The sequence below is a fragment of the Mustela nigripes genome, chromosome 2 (genome assembly GCF_022355385.1).
Source record: "Mustela nigripes isolate SB6536 chromosome 2, MUSNIG.SB6536, whole genome shotgun sequence".
Taxonomy (NCBI): Eukaryota; Metazoa; Chordata; class Mammalia; order Carnivora; family Mustelidae; genus Mustela; species Mustela nigripes.
The window spans coordinates 217,273,536-217,281,729 of record NC_081558.1 but is presented as its reverse complement, the minus strand read 5'-3'; positions in this window follow the sequence as shown (position 1 = coordinate 217,281,729).

Below are 8,194 nucleotides of genomic sequence, written 5' to 3'. Positions count from 1 at the left end.
AGGGTGGACAACGGCACAAACCTCCCTTTCTCCAAGCGCCCTGTGCACGGCTCCTGAGGGGCCCAGAGAGACGGCAGGACCAGTGACAGCCACTGCCTCTCCACGTCCTGCCCTTTCTCACCCTCCCCATGCCCTCCCACCTCTCTCTGGGGCCACCAGCAAGTAAGTCACCAGCCCTCGGCCCCTGAGTGCCCCCAGGATGCAGCCGGTCGGTAGGACAAGGTACGGCTCTACACACACCTGCCCTGCAACCACCCTGAGAGAGGCACACACGGCCACCCCCAGGTCTCAAACAGGGGCATCCATGGCCTGATTACCGAGAATCAATGATTCGTTTGCTTTTTGAAGAAGTGTTTAATTTAAGATTCGATTTAATTAACATAGAGCGTATGGTGAGTTTCAGAGGTGGAGCTCTGTGGTCCATCAGGCGCGTGCAGCACCCAGGCCATTCCACTCTGTGCCCTCGCCCACACACTAACTGCCCCAGATACTCTGCCCCAGAACTTGCCAGACTCAGAGAGTCACACGTACCAGACGCTTCATTGCAGACATTGAGGTCTTCATTGTTAGTAACAGAAAACCCAGCTTCTCCCCATCAGCTTGTAAATGAATTTGGAGGACTGCATCCCTAAACGGCTGCTGTGTGCCCAGCCCAGCTCTGGTCGGCCCGAAGGCCTCCCTCCAGGGGATGGGCCGGCTGTTCCTGGCAGACCCGGCCAGAGCTACGATGGCTTTAGGACCTGCTGACAGGGGGTCTGTTGGTGGGTGGCTCACCCTGCCCGGTTGCTCTCCCTGTGCCTCTTGCTCTCAGGCCCAAGGGCTTCTTCCTGGAGGCTCGGCAGTCGCCACAGACCCCGGAGCCCTCCCCATGCCCTCCTGCTTCTTCCTTTGCCGAGATCTCCCAGACCCACACGACCAGGGGAGAGGGTGAGGGGAGGGAGGCACACGATGTCCTGGAGATCCCAGCCCGAGCTCTTGTGCCTTTCTGGCTCTGGGGTGCAGTAAGGCTGCCCTTGTTAACAGGAGGAACAGTCTAGTCCAAGGCAGAACCAGGACAAAAAGCAACGGTATTCAAGGCTGAACACTGATGAGTAAAGTACTCGTGGGGGAGACCTTTCCAACCCAGCCACAGGGCAAGGGGACGCGAAGCAGCGTTGACTGTCCACTGAGCCCCCACAAGAGCCTCAGAGACATTCCAAACTGAAAGAATAATCCAGCCACATCTTCCAATCGTAACGCAACAATACCAGAAATTGATACCAAAATAAGGGCACCCAACAGCCTTTCTACGTGGAATCTACAAATTTTCTCAACAGCTCTTGGGTCAAAGGGCAACTACCGGCCAGAAGGTACAATTCGCCGGCACCAAGACAGTGGGAGCACAGTGCTGCGGGCCCCTGGCTCACGCCTTGTGGCAAACGCACGGCCTCGGATGCAAACATGCCAACGTATTTACAAGGGAGAGCAAAAAGCGAATGCATCACTGGCGTGGAAGGTTGGAAAACGAAACGCAAATCAAAGGCAGGAGAGCAGCCGTCACTGGTGGGGAGTCAGAGCCCGGGGACGCGTCGCCGGCGCAGCGGGAGTGGAGGACATGGGGAGAAGGTGCAAATACGCTGAGCATAACCACAGAAACGAGGACGAGTGGCTGCACGTGACCCATCTGTACTGATTTGATTTAAACAACTATTTGTTTAAAATAAATCTTAAAGTGAAATTTAATTTTCTAGGGAAAAAATGGAGTCCGGAAAATAAAGTCTAAACAGGTAATTTCCAAATCTTAGAGAAAGTTGTTAAAGCTCTCCCTCCCCCCAAAACAGCCCCTAACTCCGACGACTTCCCAGGGAACGTCCACCCTCTCTAACCTACTCCCGAGCAGAGAAAAAGAGAGAGGGGGACCTGGGGGGCTCCATCGGTGAAGTGCCTGCCTTCGGCTCAGGTCATGATCGTAGGGTCCTGGGATTGAGCCCCGCATCGGGCTCTCTGCTCAGCGGGGAGCCTGCTTCTCCCTCTCTCTGCCTGCCTCTCTGCCTGCTTGTGATCTCTCTCTCTCTCTCTCTCTGTCTCAAATAAATAAAATCTTTTTTAAAAAAAAGAAAGAAAAAGGGAGAAAACTTACAACCCTTTTTCATTAAGGAAGTCTAGTATTAAAGCAAAACCTGATAGAGACTGCACAGAGAAAGAAATCCAGCAACCAAAATAACTTACAAGTATCAGTATGAGAGTCTTGAACTATGAGTGAGTAGAACCCGTCGGCGTGTGAAGACTAGCGTGTTCCAGACAGACTCTGCTGCCAAAGCAAACCGGCGAGTTCATGTTAGACAGTCTGCTCACGCGGCACATCAGGGGAAGAGATGGAAGAGAAAACGCTATGATCGTCTCTGTGAATTCAGAAAAGGCATTTGCCAAACTCAACAATCATTCTTGATTTTTAAAAATGCTTAATGAAATGACAACGATGGGTTCTTCCTCCGTACGTCAACATATGTAACGTTATAGTCGTATAATATCAGCCCAGGGGCAGTTCCATGCTTAACACCGAGGCTCGGGAGTTACTCCCTTAAAGGCAGAAACAAGACAGAGATCTTCGCATCACCAAGGCTGGGGAGGTGGGTGGACAGAGGGAGAAGCAGGCTCCCCGCTGACCAAGGAACCTGATGCGGGACTCGATCCTGAGACCCTGGGATCATGAACTGAGCCAAAGGCAGAGGCTGAACCAACTGAGCCATCCAGGTGCCCAAAGCATCCATTTTAAATAAGCACAAGTAATAAGAGAATTTAACGGGTTACCTATAATATTAGTATTATTCCACATTAATTAATTAGTACCCTTCGTCTACGTCTACAGTGATTGGTAGATAATGCGTGTGTGTGTGTGTGTGCGCACGCGCGTGTGGGTGTGCACGTGCATAAATACGAAAGATATGGGGGAGAGAACCCCATAAAGACAACAACAAAAAGAGAAAACGCTGGGGCATACGTGTAGCAAGTAATGTGTAAAGCACGTATGGGGAGAACCTTCAAAGTCCCCAAAGTCAGTTTGCCCAGGTGAAAGCATGAGCCATGCTCTGGGCTGGGTGTGAACGGTCAACCCTCCCCACGCTGGATTCTAAGTTTAATGCAATCCTTACAATCATTACTATCAACAGGCTAAGTTGTCCTCTGCCTAGAATGGCTCATTTCAGGAGTGATATCAGAAATAAAGAAAGTGTAGCCAGGAAAATTCTGGGAAGGAGGAGTCATGCTGACACTCTACGAGGCAGCTCTCGCTGAGAGCTGAACAACTAACTTGGGGTCGTGCGGACAGTGTCCTGCCCGCAGGGCAGCGGAACGACATCACAGGTGAGAAACAGACCTGAGTACACGTGGGGATTTAGCGTGTGATCAGGTTGGAACTTCAAGTGGAAGGTGAACGAGGACCTAAATGAAAGTCTTTGGGAAGTATTAGGAGAGCCCAGGACTGAGACGTGGAATAAAGAAGTAGAAGTTTTGTCCTGTTCTTGCTCAGCTATTTTCGGGAGTAGGGGTGCGTTAGTTCAACGAGACTAGACCTTTCTGCCCATTTATCCCCACCAACGCCCCGGCTCCCTGCATAGCAGGACGCTTCTGTTTCAGCACAGCGACGTACCCACCGGATCAAGTAGTGTTTCCCTGTGCTTGGGGGTTTACACGTGTGTAGCTCATTGAATCCCAGCTTATCCCCCACTTTACTGCTGTGGATCTCCTTATCAAATGGAATCAATGCTCATCTCATAGGGCGTTGGTGAGGCTTATCAGATATTTGAAAACAAGTCAACACGAAGACAGGCATTGAACACATTCTGTTGGGACAACTCAGTATCTAACTGGAAGACGATCCCGTTAAATCCACGCTCCTAACTCTGCCCCAGGATACCGCCCAGGGAGATCAAACATTTGCATGTAGAAAGCAAAGCCATGAAATTATTAGAAGAAAATACGGTGAACTCCTCTACCCCTGGAGTGGAGAAGGCCTTCCTATGATATGTCAAAATCCAGAGACCAAAGCATAAAGGAAGGACAAGTCTGGCCATAAAAATAGAAACATATGCCAGGAGAAAAACATCATAAACAAAGTCAAAAAATAAACAAGTAAAAAAGGGGGGGGAGTATACATTACAAAGAATGAAATCTTTGTAATAAACAATATATAAAGAGTTACTGCAAATCAAGAAGAAAAAAACCAACCCAATAAGAATAGGTAAAGACATGAGCCCCCCACCTCCGACTTCAGGTCAGATGCCAATAACAATCAGCAGGTCCCAGGGTTTCCTCCACTTCCAACCACCGGCTACAAATCAGGGCTCCCACGACCCCTTCTCTGGTTGGACTAATCTGCTAGAGCGACTCACAGATCTCAAGGAAACACATTTGTGGGCTCATCATATACTAAAGGATGTGATAAAGGGTGCAGGTGAACATCCAGATGGAGAGGTATATGGGGCGGGGCTGGGAGGGTCCAGAACACAGGAGCTTCTGTCCCGTGGAGTTGGGGTTCATCACCCTCTCTGTGGGGACCTGTGCAAGTTGCAGTGTGCCGCCGCTGAGCGCATGCATATCCCTGGGGGAGGGGGGAGGAGACACCTGCAGACAGGCCGGATGTTGGGGCTTCTCCCTGTGTCCGGGGCTATCGGGTGAGTGTGTTAAGTACTCAGAGAAATGAAATGGGCTGTTGAACCCCTCCTGTCATTTGAGAACGCTCCTGGGAAAGAGGTGACTGTTCTCATCGGAACTTTATGCGGAGATATCCGAACTAAACAGAACCAGCCGAGTCTGAGGGTCTTTACAATTCAGAGGTGCCTTCAGGACTTTCTTAAAACCAGGAAGGCCCTTTCCCTGGAGGTTGGGCCCCTGTGTCCCTGGGGGACGAGGCCTGAGGCTTGGTAACCATGGGAAGGGCTGCAAGCTGAGTCTTCTCAGGCCACGGTCCCTTGCACTTGAGGGTCCTGGGCCGTGGAAGCCCCCTGACTCCCTTGTGAGCCTGTTTGCTCTGGCCTCGGTTCTGCCACCGGAGGTCCAGCCCTGCGGGGCGGGGCGGGGAGGGGGGTGCTGTAGCACCTTCCGGAGTCAGCCGGCAGACACCCCCACGCTGGCCTGGCCAGGGCCTCCCGGGGGGCGCAGGAAAGCGCACACATTCCCATCCCCCGAGAGCCCGCGATGTTTGCAGGACCACGTGCAGGCCGCTGAGAGGCAGGTGGCCGGCTCCGGGGCCAGACGGTGGCCGTGACCTTGTCAGCCCGCTGAGCCAGGTTGGAGTGGACTCCTGTCGCAGGAGAACACCACCCCTACTCATCTAGGCCTCGGTTCCCAGAGTCTGCTGCGCGCTGCCCCGGCTGGACACGCAGACCCCCGAGGGTGGGCGTGCCTGGGAGCGGGTGGAGGCCCCGCCCACCGGGGGTGGAGGCTCTGCGCCAGGCACTGGGGTGCGCACAGCTTTCCTTCTGCGCGGGTCGCGGCGACGTCCTGCGGGAGAGCAGACCCCGCGCAGCTGGGGCAGCCGCGGAGCCGGGGAGCTCTCCTCCTGGGAGCTGTGGCCCCAAGTCCGCTCAGCGTCCCGCACTCCGGGGCCCTTCGGGGTTGCAGGAGCCCAGTCCCGCGGTCCGAGCTGAGGCCGGCGCTCGCGGGGAGCCCGCTGGAGAACTGGGGGCGAGACGCGCCCCGCGTGGGTTACTGATGAGCAGAAAATGGGCAAACAGCGACCTGGGCCTTCCCAGCCGCAGGATTCGTGCTGATGCCAAAGGCCCAGAGCGGACCCAGCCTGCGACACAGCGCCCCGCGCGGGGGAGGGGCAGACTGAGGAGAAGCTGACTCCAGGCCTCCCTGAGCCCTTCCAGAGAGATCTTGGGGATCAATCCTCCCAGTGCAGAGCCGTGGTCATGCATTTTTAAGTGGCCATTAGTTGGGGCCATCTTCTAAGTGGGTTAGGTGGCCTTGGAGGCTCCGGCTGTGGGGCAGGAAGGCCCTGGGGTGGCGGGAGGTGGTTAGACCTCCACCGAGGATGGCCTCCAGGCAGATCCCCAGGTCCCCGCCAAGAACAGGACACTCTGCTTGTCTCACTCTGATACACGTCCCCAAATGACTTCTCAGGCCGGGCTGGGGAGACTAGCCTGAGCGTCTCCATGAGCGGCACTCGAGGCCTGGCGCCCTTGGGCCCCTAAACAGGATTTGACCTGGGGCCCCAAATGAACTGATCTCACTCCCTACACACTTGTGAATCTTAATTCTGCAATTTTAAAGTGAAATTTTAAAGTAAATTCTGCAAATTTAAAGTAAAGTAAATTTTAAAGATGCTACCGGTTGCTTCGTCTTGGGGTCCTCAAATTCCCCTTATTTTAATAGAATTTTAATTACAAGATGTTTCTCAGATGCGAATGAAAATGGCTTCAGCCGGTGAAGGGTTCCAGGCCCAACACTGACAGGTGTGCCCTCGGCCGTCTCGGAGCCTATTGCTGGGGCCTGTGTCACCCCGCAGCCGCTGTGCTGGAAGTCACACCCAGGACCTGGCTGTAAGCGTGAGGGTCTCCCGGTTTGCCCACGAGTAAGGGGTTTCGGGATGTGGGGACTCCAGGGCTAACACAGAGACGGTTTCGGGAAAACTGGATGATTGTTCACCTTAATCGAAAGGGAAACAGGGGCACCCAAGTGGCTCAGTGGGTTAAGCCTCTGCCTTCAGCTTGGGTCATGATCTCAGGGTCCTGGGATCGAGCCCTGCATCGGGGAGCGATGGGAGCCTGCTTCCTCTTCTCCCTCTGCCCGCCAGTCCTCCTGCTTGCGCTCTCTCTCTTTCTCTCTTTCTCTGAAAAATAAATAAATAAAACCTTAGGGGAAAAAATCGAAAGGGAAGGAGAGCTGCAATGGGCAGGCGACCTGTGCGAAGGACAAGCCCTAATTAGAATCAAACGGGACCTGAGACTCAGGGCGGTGGTGAAGTTTACTAGACAAGCCTGAGGGTCTTGAACTCCTCAGCCCCCCGACCTGGGGGCCGACAGGCGCAGCCTCCCTCCCCCCATAAGGGAAAGCACCCCCTCTTCCCTGGAGAGCCACAGAGACCTTCAGCTGGTCAGACGTCCCACGAGGTCCCCCCATCCTACTGGCCTCCACGCTCACAGAACTGCATCCTCCACCGAGGGTCCTGGGATTTTGGAGTGATGCTTCTGAGAGCTTAAAGGCATGTGAAAGCAGCCCCTGTGTGCTTCTGGCTCCCGGTAGCTGCCACGGGCCTTGCCATGGAGCAGCATGCGTGATCGGAACCGGCGCTCCCGGGCGAGGTACGACAAAGCCACTGGGCGGCACAGTTGGGCAGGAGTGTTTCACACGAGGGCAGCGGGGCAGCTGCGATCAAGCAGGGACAGGCTGGAGACCCACAGATGGAGGTCCACACCTTCCATCACCTGTGCCGCCCTCATGCCTGCCCCCCAGCACACACCTTGGCCTCATGGCGTGCCCGGCGCACCTGTCTGCAGAAAGAGCCTCACAGGTCTGATTCACAAGAGGCTCCACTTCATAGGGTGGTGCCAGCCATGGTTCCCCGGCGTTGTACCCCAGCCTGATCCACGTGTCTCCCCAGAGGCCCCTGGGGTGAGGAGGTCCTCCCGTGGGCAGGGCTGGAGGGGACAGATACAGGGGAGAGCCGCGTGCATGGTTGGGCTTACTGGTCACGTGTCTGGAAGCAGCAACACCGGAAGACTTTGGAGGAAAGGAGTGGCAGGACGTCTTTGGGGACATGAATTGCTCTAGGGGGTGGGGAAATGCAAATCAGAACCACAGTGAGACCCCACCTCACTCCACTCAGAACGGCTGAAAGTAACCAGTCAGGAAACGACAGATGCAGGCGAGGATGCGGAGAAAGGGGAGCCTCCTGCACGGTTGGTGGGAACGCAAGCTGGTGCCGCCGCTCTGGAAAACAGCACGGAGGGTCCTCGGGAAGTTGAGAATAGAGCTGCCCTACGACCCAGCCATCGCACTACTGGGTATTTACAAACATAGTGATCCAAAGGGGCACGTGCACCCGAATGTTTATAGCAGCAATGTCCACAATAGCCAAACTATGGAAAGAACCTAGATGTCCATCAGCAGATGAATGGATCAAGAAGATGTGGTATATATACACAATGGAATACTATGCAGCCATCAAAAGAAACGAAATCTTGCCATTTGCGACAACATGGATGGAACT